This window comes from Lissotriton helveticus, chromosome 9 (genome assembly GCF_964261635.1).
Source record: "Lissotriton helveticus chromosome 9, aLisHel1.1, whole genome shotgun sequence".
Classification (NCBI taxonomy): Eukaryota; Metazoa; Chordata; class Amphibia; order Caudata; family Salamandridae; genus Lissotriton; species Lissotriton helveticus.
The window spans coordinates 1,281,793,481-1,281,810,157 of NC_136070.1; positions in this window are offsets into that span (position 1 = coordinate 1,281,793,481).

The window sequence follows — 16,677 nt, forward strand, 5'->3', positions numbered from 1 at the left end:
TCTGCACGTCACCTTGATCCTGGCTTCTGATGAAGTGAAGCTGCCGTCAGGTCCACCGACTCAAGGTAGGACCTGGACTCTCCCTTTGGGTTCATTCAGTAATGGAGCGCGCTGCCTTCCGCCGCCCTGCCGTTTGGAGATTAGCGTTTCCTTCTTTTGGCATTGGAGCGGAGCGCGGTAGTTTAGGCTTTATAATGGCTTCAATGGAGGATGTACTTCAGGCCTTAGTTATGGTCCAGCAAGAGTTAGCCTCTTCTAAGGCAGAAACAGCAGCGTTAAGGGAAAAAGGCAGATAAGTTAACTAGTAGAAATCCCTTTGATGCTTCCTCCCCTCAGATACAGGTTACAGTACCTCCACCTATCCCTTTGGCTAGCCCAGAGCGTTATTCTGGAGATCCAGCTAAGACACAAGTATTTTTAACTCAAATCATGCTTTATTTTTCATGCAAACCAGCCTCCTTCCCTAATAACCACTCACGAGTGGCTTTAGCTATATCTTACTTAATAGGAGATGCGGCCAACTGGGCGGTACCCCTGGTAACGAAGTACGACGCCATATTGTCAGATTGGTCGGCATTTCGCACCGAGTTTGAAAGGGTGTTTGACCGACGGGCCACCACATTTAGTGCAGATAGAGAACTTCTCACCCTTAGACAAGGGAGACGTGATTTAGTGACCTATCTTACTGATTTTATTAGATTGGTGGCCGAGACGGCTTGGCCCGAAGAAAAAGAATGTCTCTTTTCTATTAAGGGTTAAGAGACGGACTAAAAGATATCATCGCTCAAATTGATCCACAACCGGTCACATGTACCGATATGATCAATTTGACTCTGCGTTTGGAGGGTAGATTAGCTGAAAGAGGGAGTGAGAGGAGAAGGTGGGACAGGGGTTCCTTTGGATCTGAAGTCAACCCTCGTAGAGCTATACCCTCTTCAGAACCAGGCACTGAGCCCATGGAGATTGGTGCAGTAAGGGCACCATTATCCAGAGAGGAGAAAGAGAACCGTAGAGCGTTGGGGTTATGTATGTACTGTGGGAAGAAGGGGCATTATGTAAAAGAGTGCCCCACTAAACCAAAGACCTCGGGGGTATGGAATCGGAGTAAAAAGTTAGCAGTCTCTGTTATAGGAACACCCGAAATTAAGCCAGAGACTCCTCAGGAAGGGGTAAAAGAGATACAGCCTTTGAAAATTCCTTCTTTAACCATTCTAACCTTGCAAGACACTGAGACACATATCATTCTTCCCATGAGACTTGAGAGTCAGCTACAGGAACATCAGGTCAAGGTTATGATAGATTCCGGGGCCACTGGTAATTTTATAGACAGTGGGTTGGTGTCCACCTTATCCTTAGATAGAGTGCCCCGAGACACACCTGAAGAGGTATTGGCGGTAGACGGGAAGCCATTGAAATCTGGTCTTATCACAGAACAGAAGGATTTGGTGGTACTGTCTGTTGAAGTACCTGAGGGTAGACATAGAGAAGAACTGTCATTGAACATCATAGAGGCACCTCAGTATGAGTTCATCTTGGGAATGCCTTGGTTAAGTCATCACAACCCTATGATCAATTGGAAGGCCAAAAAGTTTCAGTTCTTGTCGGATGAATGCAAAGAGCACCTGGAAGCTCATAATACATATCATACAGCAGCATTATTGTTTCCAGTGGTGGTGGCTACTGCAGCTGAGAAAATGGTTACCTTACCTTCTGAATATCTGTGTTACAAAGACGTGTTTAGCGAAAGCAAGGCAGAGCAGTTACCACCACATAGAATGTATGACTGTCGCATAGACCTAGTGGAGGGTACCACCATTCCATTGTGTCGTGTATATGCTTTATCAGTCCCATAGACTAAATATTTGAAGGAATACCTGGATCACTATGTGGAGATTGGGTTTATTAGACCGTCCAGATCTCCTGCTGCCTCTCCTTTGTTTTTTATAAAGAAAGCTAATGGGGATCTCAGAGCATGTGTGGACTACCGCCTGTTGAATAAGAATACTGTACAAAACAGGTACCCCTTACCCCTCATTTCAGTCCTCCTGGATCAAGTGATGGATGCCAAAATATACACCAGGTTGGATCTCCGAGGCGCGTACCATTTGGTGCGCGTTCGTGAGGGGGATGAGTGGAAAACTGCCTTCAAGACACGTTATGGGTTGTATGAGTATACTGTCATGCCATTTGGGCTATGTAACGCCCCATCGGCATTTCAGTACTTCCTAAACTATGTTTTGAAGGAGTTTGTGGACATCTGTGCAGTAGTATACATAGATGATATCCTGATATACTCGGAAAAGACTGAGATACACAGGCAGCATGTTTCTAGTGTTTTACAGAAATTGAGAGAACATAGACTTTTCTGTAAACTGAGCAAATGTGAATTCAGCATGCCCGAACTGGAATTCTTGGGGGTTATGCTCTGCCCTAAAGGTTTACAAGTGTCTGACAGAAAGGTGCATGCAGTACAAACGTGGCCTGTTCCCACCTGTGTGAAAGATGTCCAGAGTTTCCTGGGGTTCGCGAACTACTATCGCAGATTCAATCTTCAGTTCTCCCAGGTGGCAGTGCCATTGTCAAGACTGCTTAGGAAAGGGGTGTCTTTTCACTGGTCTAGTGAGGCCGCAGAAGCTTTTGAGAAACTAAAGGAGGCTTTTACTACAGCTCCGATACTTGCTCATCCCAAACCCGAAAACCCATACATAGTAGAAGCTGATGCCTCTGATGAAGCGATAGGGGCTATCCTGTCTCAAAGAAATCAGACCACAGGGCAATAGCATATCTATCCAAGAAACTGAGCATGGCAGAAAAGAACTACACGATTGCTGAAAAAGAGCTGTTAGCAATAAATAGGGTTTTTCAAGAGTGGCGACAATATCTGTGGGGGGCTGCTTTCCTGGTCACAGTATTTTCTGATCATAGAAACCTTCCATTCATGAAGACAGCACGACACCTCACTCAGAGACAAATGAGGTGGATGCTTTTCTTTTCGGAGTATGACTTTTTGATTACTTTCAGACCTGGGGTAGACCATCGGAAAGCAGACTCGTTATCCAGACAGGATCATGTGGACAAGGTTAGTAGCAAGGATGCTTTGGAGGCAATAGTGGATCCTGTAAAAGTGATTTGTGTGATTCAGGCAGATAGCTTTCTGGACATGATCCGCCGATCAAAAGACCAGGATGCATGGGTAATTTGGGCCACAAAAGGAAGTGGTCGTGTAATAAAGCAAGGGCTGCCTTTCCAGGACAACAAACTGTATGTACCCACTACGGCATTGCAGAAGAAGGCTTTTGAGTGGTGCCATGATTCCCCTTTAGCTGGTCATCAAGGTGTGAGCAAAACTGTTCAGTTATTGCAGCGTCACTTCTGGTGGGAGACTGACAAAAGTGATGTTGCCAACTGGGTAAGGCAGTGTGAAGCCTGTGCTCGGGCAAAAAATGAGACGGGAAAGAAGAAGGGACAGTTGATGCCTTTACCCACTCCTAAAAGACCATGGCAAACCATCAGTATAGACTTCATTACGGGACTACCACCTGATCAGGGGAAGACAGCCATATTGGTGGTTATTGATAGTATCACGATATTGGGGCATTTCATTCCTTGTGTGAACCTACCCACTGCTGGACAAACGGCACAATTACTGTTGAGTAACGTTATACGTTTACATGGACTGCCAGAAGTCATTGTGTCTGACAGGGGGCCACAATTCATTGCCAGGTTCTGGAAAGTATGGTGTCAGGCGATGCACATCCAACCCTCTCTCTCCACCAGCTTCCACCCACAGACGGATGGGCAAACAGAACGATTAAATCAAACCCTGAAAAAATACCTTCGGTGTTACGCTGGGGACGCTCATGACTCGTGGGTCTCTTTGTTATGGATGGCTGAGGTGGCATATAACAATGCCTTGCATAGTTCAGTGGGTGTATCTCCTTTTTGTGCTACCTATGGATTTGATGCCCGAATACTTCCTGTCAGCATCCCGGAGGGGGTGGCTGATCAACCTACGGTACTGGGGCAAATGCAGAAAATGCAAGATATAAATAGGAAGGTCAGATTACATCTACAAAAGGCAAAACTTGAGTACAAGAGAGGGGAGGATAAGCATCGGAGAGAAGGGCCGTTGTATCAGGTGGGCGACAGGGTATGGCTATCCACCAGGAACATCAGGTTTAAATTACGCAGTATTTTTCATCCTCGATATATCGGACCTTATGTCAACCTGAGGAAGATCAATCCTGTGGCTTACAAATTGAAGTTACCTGGTACTTTTCAAATACATCCTGTGTTCCATTGTAGTTTGCTGAAACCCGCCTTCTCGGCAAGGCGGCGTGCACCTCCTCCTGTGTTCTGTGTTGGGGGTTTTGAGTATGTGGTGCGTACCATCAAGGACTCCAAGTTGAGGAGGGGTGTGCTGTGGTATTTGGTTTCCTGGAAGGGGTACTCGGCGCAGGACGATTCTTGGGAACCTGTGCATAACATCCATGCCCCTGAGGCTATCCGTTCCTTTCACTGTAGATTCCCTACGCAGCCTGGTCCTAGGAGGCGCTAGGTGGGAGGACATATTGTCAGGAATTCAGGTGTGCGCCTACATTGCTGTGGGCTTGCTCATGGGTCCTCGCGCTATAGTAAGGCGAGAGAACAAGTCTTGAATACAAAACTAAATCTCCCCGACTCCTCGGTGGAGGGGAGGTATTATCTGAATGCACGACACGCTTCCTGTTGCGTGTAATTCTTTGGACTCCTTGTCACTGCCTGCTAGTGGGGAAGCTCTCTGCACGTCGCCTTGATCCTGGCTTCTCATGAAGTGAAGCTGCCGTTAGGTCCACTGACTCAAGGTAGGACCGGGACTCTCCCTTTGGGTTCAATCAGTAACGGAGCGCGCTGCCTTCCGCCGCGCTCCCGTTTTGAGATTAGCGTTTACTTCTTTTGGCATTGGAGCGGAGCGCGGTAGTTTAGGCTACGCGTTAACGTTCTGCTCCTTGGTAGAAGTGACTTTCTAACTTCTATGAGCATACTTTGGTTCTACATTTCTGGGCATTCACTGTACTATGGATACCAGCGGAGCGCTGTAGTGGTCACAACTACGCGCTACCCTGTGGGCCGTTTTCTTGCATCAAACTATAATTAAGGAAGCGGAGTGCTGTGGGAAAGGTCTCCTCACTACCGTGTTCCTTACTCCAGGAGCTTTTGTTCCGGACTAGGATAGTGCTGTTCTTACGTTGTGGTATTCTTTCCCCATATGTACTTGAACCTGTTACGGTTTACTATAAGAGAATTCTTTATCTCTATCGTTACCAGAGCGGAGTGTTGTGGTTCTTGCTCCCTACACACCACCGTATCTGTAAAGCCAGGGTGCTACTATTATTTTTCATTCTCCTCCTCAAAAAGGATTGATTTGCTTTTCATTTATTATTTGGAACTCCTACCAGAATCCAGTTTTTTCAACACAGTCCTCTTCTTCTTGTCATGGTATGCTAGAGGGTTGTTTTCATATTACACAGGTGTAGGTCATATGTGTTTATGTGTGAATTCTGAGTAATGTTTATGTTTCACTAGGCGAAACAAAGTCAAGACTGGTGGTGAATGAGGAGGACTTCAACAGAATTGTATGTTTCCTTCTTTAGCAGGTATATTAGATCATCTAGTGAGACCATACAAGAGTAGCCAGATATTATATGTTTTGTTTCTAAGTGTATGCTTTGTCGTTTCAGGTTTTCTCCTTTCCCTGCTGTCCCTTCCCTTTCCCTTCCTTTTTTCCCTCGCCTAATGGCTCAAATACTCTGTGTAGTTATAACGAGAGTGTTTGTGACGTTTGGAGGTGGACCATTATATACTACAACCGGATTCTGTGGAGCTAATCCTGACAAAAAGAGAAGACACATGCTTGTACAAGTGTTAGATACACTGTAATCTCGAAGCCCGATGAGGATTATGAATGGAGTGCTGGTTTTTGGGACACGCATGATGGTTTGAATGTTCCGGGTATTGGTGAATCTGATGTTTGTGGTAGCAGGACAGTTGTTGAGCAGGGCTCTGCTCCAACCACTGGTTTAGGTAATCAAGAGGAACAATGTGATATCCAACCTGTGGTTGAAGAACATGTGGTAGATGTGAGAAAAAGTTCATGTTTTAAGTGTTTGCCCATGAAATTGAAAGATTTAGTTCAGTTTTAATTTAATTAATTGTGAATTTATCTTCTATGTACTATATGTTCACTATCATTTTGTACATAGTTACTTATTATGCTTAAGTTTTTTTAAAGTACTTTTCTGGTTTTTTTGTTTTTAAAAGGGGGAAGGTGTGTAGTGTTCTAGTTAGTAGAATGTCTATTAGGAATGTTGGGTAAAGATTCCTTTTGGGCCCTTCGGTAACATCTGTTAGAGTGGGGCCGACGGTTTCTTTGAAGGTGGATGTTTAAGCTGTCTTCGTGAAGATTTAAATCTTTGTCTGCTACCCACTAGGTGTCTTGAGTTGTTCCTACAGTGGTAAAGTTTGACGTTGTATTTCTGAATCTGGATCTGGGTATGGGTGATGGGTGGAGTAGGGCCACTCCCAGGGAGGTATTGTTTCAGATGCAGAGCTTGAAAGCAGGTGTTTGAGAGGGTCTCTGGGATTTATGGATGTGCTGGAGCAGTTGATACTTTTTTAGTAAATGATGGCTAGCCCTCCTCATGGCTTGCAGGTTCTGTCCTGTCCAATGGTGGCTGCCCATAGGCTGGCGGGCCACTGTGCTCTCTGAATAAACTTACCTTATGGCGGCCAGTACCCTCATATAGTCTTCCCCATTATCACTCCTCACCACCTATGGTTCCTATGTGGATGACTTCCAGCTTCGCCCCATTACCTGGTGCATTCTTCTTCCCAGAATCTTTGAGTGAGTATTTGGCGGAAGAATGACATACCCATTCCAAGATGGATGCCACATAACTGAATCCTCTGTATCCCTTCCCAATTCAAGATGGTGGCTATGGTTCCTCTGATGTTATTTCCTGTTTCCTGCCTATAAAATTGGAAGGATTCTTCCTACCCTTGTGTTGCAAAGGTTTGTGTAGCGTTCTTGTCATGTTCCTTGATCCTGGCTAGTCCTGGTGTTTCCTCCTGCGTCTGCACAAATGGGCTTCTCCCTTACTTTGCTCATAGCTCAGTGTCTGGATTCCTGTTATTCTTCTTCTGCTCATTCTCAATTTTCCTCCCATTTCCCTGGAATCTTGCTTCAGCCATCTCCTTCCTGCAGAGACTCTGGTGGCAGCATCCACCGTCTTGTTCTTCTACCGGCAACGGAGCCCTCAACTTTTTTTACCCATTGGATTTTTCATGCTTGGGGCTCCTTTCTTGGGGCACTTACTGCGCTGCTCTTCTCTGTGTTGGCAGCATCGTGGCCACTGGAAGGGGTTATCGTTACCTCTGGCAGATAAAGTCTGTGAAGACCAAGAAGTGCCTTGAGTGCATCCAAAGAGACTTTTAGGCGTTGAATCCTTGACATGTAGAGCAGAAGAGGAAGAACGTGAAGACAAATGCAAGAGTGAATGTATGAATATCAAAGTCTGAGCAATGGAGCAAGAAGGTGCTCAAGGTGCAAAAAGCAAAATAGCAGAAGAGCAAAAGCAAGAGTCAGAGTAAGAGTGGCAAAGAGGCCAATGGAAAGTGAGACTCGAGAATATGAGGCAGAGGCAGAGTACTGAGCAGCGATGGAGCGGGATCCAAAAGAAGATGAATCGGGCAGAGGTAAGTAACACTGGGCGGAACTGGCGGAGCTGGCGGAGATGGCGGAGATGGCGGAGCTGGATTACGTGGAGGTCCACGGAGTTAAGAACAAACTCTGTGGAACTCCCCTCCGCCACCTGCCTGCACCCCCCCATTAAGAATTCATTAAAAATACATTAAAGGTAAAATAAAAAAGACTTACCTTGACTGTGGCGTCCCCGGGCTGCCGTCCTCTTCTTCGTCACACAATTGAAGATTAAGTTCAGGTATTCACCAAATCTATGTAGTTCCATTGGGTCACCAGTTGTTAGACAAAAGGCCAGGGTGTGTTTACATGTTGCAATCTCGTGTTTTTAAAACACTGGGGCTGATTCACAGAAATAATCGGAGCTAAAGTCCTAACTTTACTACTACTAAATCCCTTCAGTGAATACTATAAGTAGTAGGTTTAGGATTTCATCCCAGTTTAGTAGTAGTACAGTTACGAGTCCTAACTTTACTACTACTAAATGCCTTCCGTGAATACCAAAAATAGTAAGTTTAGGATTTCATCCCAGTTTAGTAGTAGTACAGTTACGAGTCCTAACTTTACTACTACTAAATGCCTTCCGTGAATACCAAAAGTAGTAAGTTTAGGATTTTATCTCAGGTTAGTTCTGTGAATCCGCCCCACTGGTTTGAATGAAGTTCAGCCTGCTTGTAAGAACTGTGGACAGGAGCAGAACAGATGTGACATGGACTCTCTCTAGTAAGTAGAGAACCTACACTTTGCTATAGTAGGCACATCATACAGTCTGTTCTGGACTCAATAATAGGAAGCACCATCAGTGTTGCCGGAAGGATTTTTTTTTTCACATTCCATATTTAATGTCACTTTTAGATATTCCTATTCCTGTATCTTCATTCGTTTGCATGATTTTGAAATTAAATTTGCATTGTTGGCTGATTGTAGGTTTCCCGGCTCCATCTCGCAGTCTTGGCTTGAATGTGATAAAGCACTAGCGGACCAAAATGGATGCGTGTATTAGGGGCGGCTCCTCCATTAGGGCGGAGGAGCGTCGCCCCACTGCTTTCTTGCAGTGCGAGAAGCAGAAACATAAAATGGTATTTTAAATACCATTTTATGTTTCTCTGTTTGGTCGGCCCTCTGGGGCCGACCAAACCAGTCATGCGCACTCTCCATTTTCTCTATGTAGGCTGCATGCAGCCTACATGGAGAAAAAAGCCTCCCTATAGGCGCCCATCTGAGCGCAGTCCCCACCAATCAAAACGCTGCCATTGCAGCATTGTGATTGGCTTAGGGGAGGAGAGGGAGGATGCCTGATTCGTGTTCCTGCCGGAGGCAGGAGAGCAGAAATGCAGCAGGGAAAAGCGAGACCCGACCAGGAGCTGAGGCGGCGCCGGACATGGTAAGGTATGTTTTGTTTTTTTAAATCCCCCCAGCGCAATCCCCCGGGCGACCCCCCCACCCACCATCAGCTAGTCATGAGACCCGCGTGGATACATATAACGCTACGAAATAGTGCTAATGAAACAAAACATGCACTAGTTAATTTTGGGCAGTCGCGGCCTCAGGCCAGGGATATCAGTGGGGCAGCACGGGGGAAAATAAAAACTAACAAAAATTGCCTGCAGCCATACAACCGCCACCTCTCCGCTACTTCAGCTCCAGGCTCACACAGGCTCCAAAACTCCCCTGCTCCAATCCAGACAATACTCTTATGCTGGTATTAACCAACATGAGAGAAGCGTAGGGATTGGGCGGGTTCCACGCTCCAGCAGGGACGGGGAGCCTTTGCTCCTGAGCCTTCCGATATCTCCAAGCAACAGCCCAGAGATATCCAAGTGCGCATGTCGGCTTGGCCGGCTGTGATTGTCAGTGCGTGCCCGGAGCCCACCATTCCTCCTGCTCCTGATGGCCCCGCCCTCAAGACTCGGCTGAGGGAGTAAAATAAAATGATGATAAAACAATTTTATAGCTGCTATATTGTTTTATTTTACATACGTCTGCTGGTTCCAGGAGTGGGGAAACGCTTCTCCACCATAACAGAGGAGCCGCCCCTGCTCTTGGGGTAGGACTTACTACAAACTAATTCCCGGCATTTGACACTATTTTCTTAGTGCAGAATTCACGCCGATGCATCCAAAATGGAAGCAAGGATGCATTTTGTGTCAAGAAATAGCACTAAATGCAGCAGAAAATAAATAGCGAGCAGCTGTTCACACTGGCAAAATGTGCTCTCACTGTAGGATTGTCCCCCTCAATTCAGCCATAAGTGTGCGAGCAGGGTTAATCATGTCATCAGCAGCCATTTCATGCTAAGGAGTAACTTAGAATTAAATAAATGACTCCTGCATAATCTAAACTCTACTCAGGAATATGAAATTCCCAAAATTACCCCATCATGCCACTTGAAATTACCTACCATTTATGGTGAAAATGTGTCAGGAATGTGCAACCATGGTAAAAAAAGGGGAAGACACCCAGGCATCCCTGATCAAATCTATGTATTAAGACCACAACCTCTTACAGCGCGGCACACTGCCAGCCCCGGGCTCTAACACACGGCTGCGGGGCAAATAAAGGGGCCGCCAATGGCGGACAGAGGTCTACTTACGGCACTGATGGCCACAGGTCTAGCTACGGCACATGGCAGCCATGGGTCGAGCTACGCTGGTTTAGTCTTTGTTCGCCATAAGTGTGGCAGGGTATGCTCAGACGTGAGTCCCTTGCTCACTTTGCCACTGGAGTCAAGCAAGCCGGGCCGACGACGGCTGAAATGCCAGAAACCGGTCCTCGGAAGCTTGTTTCCGGTCCAGGGAAGGGATGGCTTGGCAGTTCGGGATGGACTGTTCCCATGAGGCACAGGGTCAGACTGATTTGCATGTGGCCATGTCTGAACTGGGGTGGCTGAGTGGGCTAAAGAACGTGATGGATTAAACCCAGATCTGTTGACTGGGGGTGAGTGTTTGATTGGTTCAGATGCTCCGTCCATCACCACCCCCTTTTGTACCACAGGTCTAGCTGCAGCAATGGCATCCACAGGTCTAGCTATGACACTGACGGCCACAGGTCTAGCTATGGCACTGGCGGCCACAGGTCTAGCTATGGCACTGGCGGCCACAGGCCTAGCTATGGCACTGGTGGCCACAGGTCTAGCTATGGCACTGGCGGCCACAGGTCTAGCTATGGCACTGGCGGCCACAGGTCTAGCTATGGCACTGGCGGCCACAGGTCTAGCTATGGCACTGGCAGCCACAGGTCTAGCTACACCACTGGCGGCCTCAGGTCTAGCTATGGCACTGGCAGCCACAGGTCTAGCTACGCCACTGGCGGCCACAGGTCTAGCTATGGCACTGGCGGCCACAGGTCTAGCTATGGCACTGACGGCCACAGGTCTAGCTACACCACTGGTGGCCACAGGTCTAGCTACGGCACTGGCGGCCACAGGTCTAGCTATGACACTGGCGGCCACAGGTCAAGCTATGCCACTGACGGCCACAGGTCTAGCTATGACACTGGCGGCCACAGGTCTAGCTATGGCATTGGCGGCCACAGGTCGAGCTATGCCACTGGCGGCCACAGGTCTAGCTATGACACTGGCGGCCACAGGTCTAGCTATGGCACTGGAAGCCAGGGGTCTAGCTACGCAACTGGCGGTCACAGGTCTAGCTATGGCACTGGCAGCCACAGGTCTAGCTACGGGACTGGCAACCACAGGTCTAGCTACGGCACTGGCAGCCACAGGTCTAGCTACGGCACTGGCAGCCACAGATCTAGCTACACCACAGGCGGCCTCAGGTCTAGCTACACCACTGGCGGCCACAGGTCTAGCAACACCACTGGCGGCCACAGGTCTAGCTATGGAACTGGCGGCCAAAGGTCTAGCTATGGCACTGGCGGCCTCAGGTCTAGCTATGGCACTGGCGGCCACAGGTCTAGCTACGCCACTGGCGGCCTCAGGTCTAGCTATGGCACTGGCGGCCACAGGTCTAGCTACGCCAATGGCGGCCTCAGGTCTAGCTATGGCACTGGCGGCCACAGGTCTAGCTACGCCACTGGCGGCCACAGTTCTAGCTATGGCACTGGCGGCCACAGGTCTAGCTATGGCACTGGCGGCCACAGGTCTAGCTATGGCACTGGCGGCCACAGGTCTAGCTATGGCACTGGCAGCCACAGGTCTAGCTATGGCACTGGCGGCCACAGGTCTAGCTATGGCACTGGCGGCCACAGGTCTAGCTATGGCACTGGCGGCCACAGGTCTAGCTACGGCACTGGCAACCACAGGTCTAGCTACGGCACTGGCAGCCACAGGTCTAGCTACGGCACTGGCAGCCACAGATCTAGCTACACCACAGGCGGCCTCAGGTCTAGCTACACCACTGGCGGCCACAGGTCTAGTTACGCCACTGGCGGCCACAGGTCTAGCTATGGAACTGGCGGCCAAAGGTCTAGCTATGGCACTGGCGGCCTCAGGTCTAGCTATGGCACTGGCGGCCACAGGTCTAGCTACGCCACTGGCGGCCTCAGGTCTAGCTATGGCACTGGCGGCCACAGGTCTAGCTACGCCACTGGCGGCCACAGGTCTAGCTATGGCACTGGCGGCCACAGGTCTAGCTACGCCACTGGCGGCCACAGGTCTAGCTATGGCACTGGCGGCCACAGGTCTAGCTATGGCACTGGCGGCCACAGGTCTAGCTATGGCACTGGAGGCCACAGGTCTAGCATTGGCACTGGCAGCCACAGGTCTAGCTATGGCACTGGCGGCCACAGGTCTAGCTATGGCACTGGCGGCCACAGGTCTAGCTATGGCACTGGCGGCCACAGGTCTAGCTATGGCACTGGCAGCCACAGGTCTAGCTACACCACTGGCGGCCTCAGGTCTAGCTATGGCACTGGCGGCCACAGGTCTAGCTACGCCACTGGCGGCCACAGGTCTAGCTATGGCACTGGCGGCCACAGGTCTAGCTATGGCACTGGCGGCCACAGGTCTAGCTATGGCACTGATGGCCACAGGTCTAGCTACACCACTGGTGGCCACAGGTCTAGCTACGGCACTGGCGGCCACAGGTCTAGCTATGACACTGGCGGCCACAGGTCAAGCTATGCCACTGACGGCCACAGGTCTAGCTATGACACTGGCGGCCACAGGTCTAGCTACGGCATTGGCGGCCACAGGTCAAGCTATGCCACTGGCGGCCACAGGTCTAGCTATGACACTGGCGGCCACAGGTCTAGCTATGACACTGGCGGCCACAGGTCAAGCTATGCCACTGGCGGCCACAGGTCTAGCTATGACACTGGCGGCCACAGGTCTAGCTACGGCATTGGCGGCCACAGGTCGAGCTATGCCACTGGCGGCCACAGGTCTAGCTACGGCATTGGCGGCCACAGGTCTAACCACTGCACTGGCGGCCACAGGTCTAGCTACGGCATTGGCGGCCACAGGTCTAGCTATGACACTGACGGCCACAGGTCGAGCTATGCCACTGGCGGCCATAGGTCTAGCTACGGCACTGGCGGCCACAGGTCTAGCTACGGCACTGACGGCCACAGGTCTAGCTATGGCACTGGCGGCTACAGGTCGAGCTATGCCACAGGTCTAGCTATGGCACTGGCGGCCACAGGTCTAGCTATGCCACTGGCGGCCACAGCTAGCTATGGCACTGGTGGCCAGAGATTTAGCTACGCCACTGGCAGCCACAGCTAGCTACGGCACTGGCGGCCACAGGTCGAGCTACAGCACTGGCAGCCACAGATTTAGCTACGCCACTGGCGGCGACAGGTTGAGCTACGGCACTGGCGGCCACAGGTCGAGCTATGCCACTGGCGGCCACAGGTCTAGCTATGACACTGGCGGCCACAGGTCTAGCTACCGCATTGGCGGCCACAGGTCTAACTACTGCACTGGCGGCCACAGGTCTAGCTACGGCATTGGCGGCCACAGGTCTAGCTATGACACTGACGGCCACAGGTCGAGCTATGCCACTGGCGGCCACAGGTCTACCTACGCCACTGGCGGCCACAGGTCTAGCTACGGCACTGGCGGCCACAGGTCTAGCTACGGTACTGGCGGCCACAGGTCTAGCTATGGCACTGGCGGCCACAGGTCGAGCTATGCCACTGGGGGCCACAGGTCTAGCTATGGCACTGGCAGCCACAGGTCGAGCTATGCCAATGGTGGCCACAGGTCGAGCTACGGCACTGGCGGCCACAGGTCGAGCTATGCCACTGGCGGCCACAGGTCTAGCTATGGCACTGGCAGCCACAGGTCGAGCTATGCCAATGGTGGCCACAGGTCGAGCTACGGCACTGACGGCCACAGGTCTAGCTATGCCACTGGCAGCCACAGGTCTAGCTACGGCACTGGCGGCCACAGGTCTAGCTATGGCACTGGCGGCCACAGGTCGAGCTATGGCACTGACGGCCACAGGTCTAGCTACGCCATTGGCGGCCACAGGTCTAGCTATGCCACTGGCGGCCACAGGTCTAGCTACGCCACTGGCGGCCACAGGTCTAGCTACGCCACTGGCGGCCACAGGTCTAGCTACGGCACTCGCAGCCACAGGTCTAGCTACAGCACTGGCGGCCACAGGTCTAGCTATGGCACTGGCGGCCACAGGTCGAGCTATGGCACTGACGGCCACAGGTCTAGCTACGGCATTGGCGGCCACAGGTCGAACAATGCCACTGGCGGCCACAGGTCTAGCTACGGCATTGGCGGCCACAGGTCGAGCTATGCCACTGGCGGCCACAGGTCGAGCTATGCCACTGGCGGCCACAGGTCTAGCTACGGCATTGGCGGCCACAGGTCTAACTACTGCACTGGCGGCCACAGGTCTAGCTACGGCACTGGCGGCCACAGGTCTAGCTACGGCACTGGCGGCCACAGGTCGAGCTACGGCACTGGCGGCCACAGCTCGAGCTATGCCACTGGCGGCCACAGGTCTAGCTACCGCATTGGCGGCCACAGGTCTAACTACTGCACTGGAGGCCACAGGTCTAGCTACGGCATTGGCGGCCACAGGTCTAGCTATGACACTGGCGGCCACAGGTCGAGCTATGCCACTGGCGGCCACAGGTCTAGCTACGGCACTGGCGGCCTCAGGTCTAGCTACGGCACTGACGGCCACAGGTCTAGCTATGACACTGGTGGCTACAGGTCGAGCTATGCCACTGGCGGCCACAGGTCTAGCTATGGCACTGACAGCCACAGGTCGAGCTATGCCACTGGTGGCCACAGGTCGAGCTACGGCACTGGCGGCCACAGGTCGAGCTATGCCACTGGCGGCCACAGGTCTAGCTGCGCCACTGGCGGCCACAGCTAGCTATGGCACTGGCGGCCAGAGATTTAGCTACGCCACTGGCGGCCACAGCTAGCTACGGCACTGGCGGCCACAGGTCGAGCTACAGCACTGGCGGCCACAGATTTAGCTACGCCACTGGCGGCCACAGGTTGAGCTACGGCACTGGCGGCCACAGGTCGAGCTATGCCACTGGCGGCCACAGGTCTAGCTATGACACTGGCGGCCACAGGTCCAGCTACGGCATTGGCAGCCACAGGTCTAACTACTGCACTGGCGGCCACAGGTCTAGCTACGGCATTGGCGGCCACAGGTCTAGCTATGACACTGGCGGCCACAGGTCGAGCTATGCCACTGGCGGCCACAGGTCTACCTACGCCACTGGCGGCCACAGGTCTAGCTACGGCACTGGCGGCCACAGGTCTAGCTACGGTACTGGCGGCCACAGGTCTAGCTATGGCACTGGTGCCCACAGGTCGAGCTATGCCACTGGCGGCCACAGGTCTAGCTATGGCACTGGCAGCCACAGGTCGAGCTATGCCACTGGTGGCCACAGGTCGAGCTACGGCACTGGCGGCCACAGGTCGAGCTATGCCACTGGCGGCCACATGTCTAGCTATGGCACTGGCAGCCACAGGTCGAGCTATGACACTGGCGGCCACAGGTCAAGCTATGCCACTGGTGGCCACAGGTCGATCTATGGCACTGGCGGCCACAGGTCGAGGTACGCCACTGGTGGCCACAGGTCTAGCTATGGCACTGGCGGCCACAGGTCGAGCTATGCCACTGGCGGCCACAGGTCTAGCTATGGCACTGGCGGCCACGGGTCGAGCTACACCACTGGTGGCCACAGGTCTAGCTATGGCACTGGCGGCCACAGGTCGAGCTACGGCACTGGCGGCCACAGGTCGAGCTACGCCACTGACGGCCACAGGTCGAGCTACGGCACTGGCGGCCACAGGTCTAGCTACGCCACTGGCGGCCACAGGTCTAGCTATGCCACTGGTGGCCACAGGTCTAGCTATGGCACTGGCGGCCACAGGTCGAGCTATGCCACTGGTGGCCACAGGTCTAGCTATGGCACTGGCGGCCACAGGTCGAGCTATGCCACTGGCGGCCACAGGTCTAGCTATGGCACTGGCGGCCACAGGTCGAGCTATGCCACTGGTGGCCACAGGTCTAGCTATGGCACTGGCGGCCACAGGTCGAGCTATGCCACTGGCGGCCACAGGTCTAGCTATGGCACTGGCGGCCACAGGTCGAGCTACGCCACTGGAGGCCACAGGTCTAGCTATGGCACTGGCGGCCATAGGTCGAGCTATGACACTGGCGGCCACAGGTCTAGCTATGGCACTGGCGGCCACAGGTCGAGCTACGCCACTGGTGGCCACAGGTCGAGCTACGCCACTGGTGGCCACAGGTCTAGCTATGGTACTGGCGGCCACAGGTCGAGCTACGCCACTGGTGGCCACAGGTCTAGCTACGGCACTGGCAGCCACAGGTCTAGCTACGCCACTGGTGGCCACAGGTCTAGCTATGGCACTGGCGGCCACAGGTCGAGCTACGGCACTGGCGGCCACAGGTCGAGCTACGCCACTGACGGCCACAGGTCGAGCTACGGCACTGGTGGCCACAGGTCTAGCTACGCAACTGGCGGCC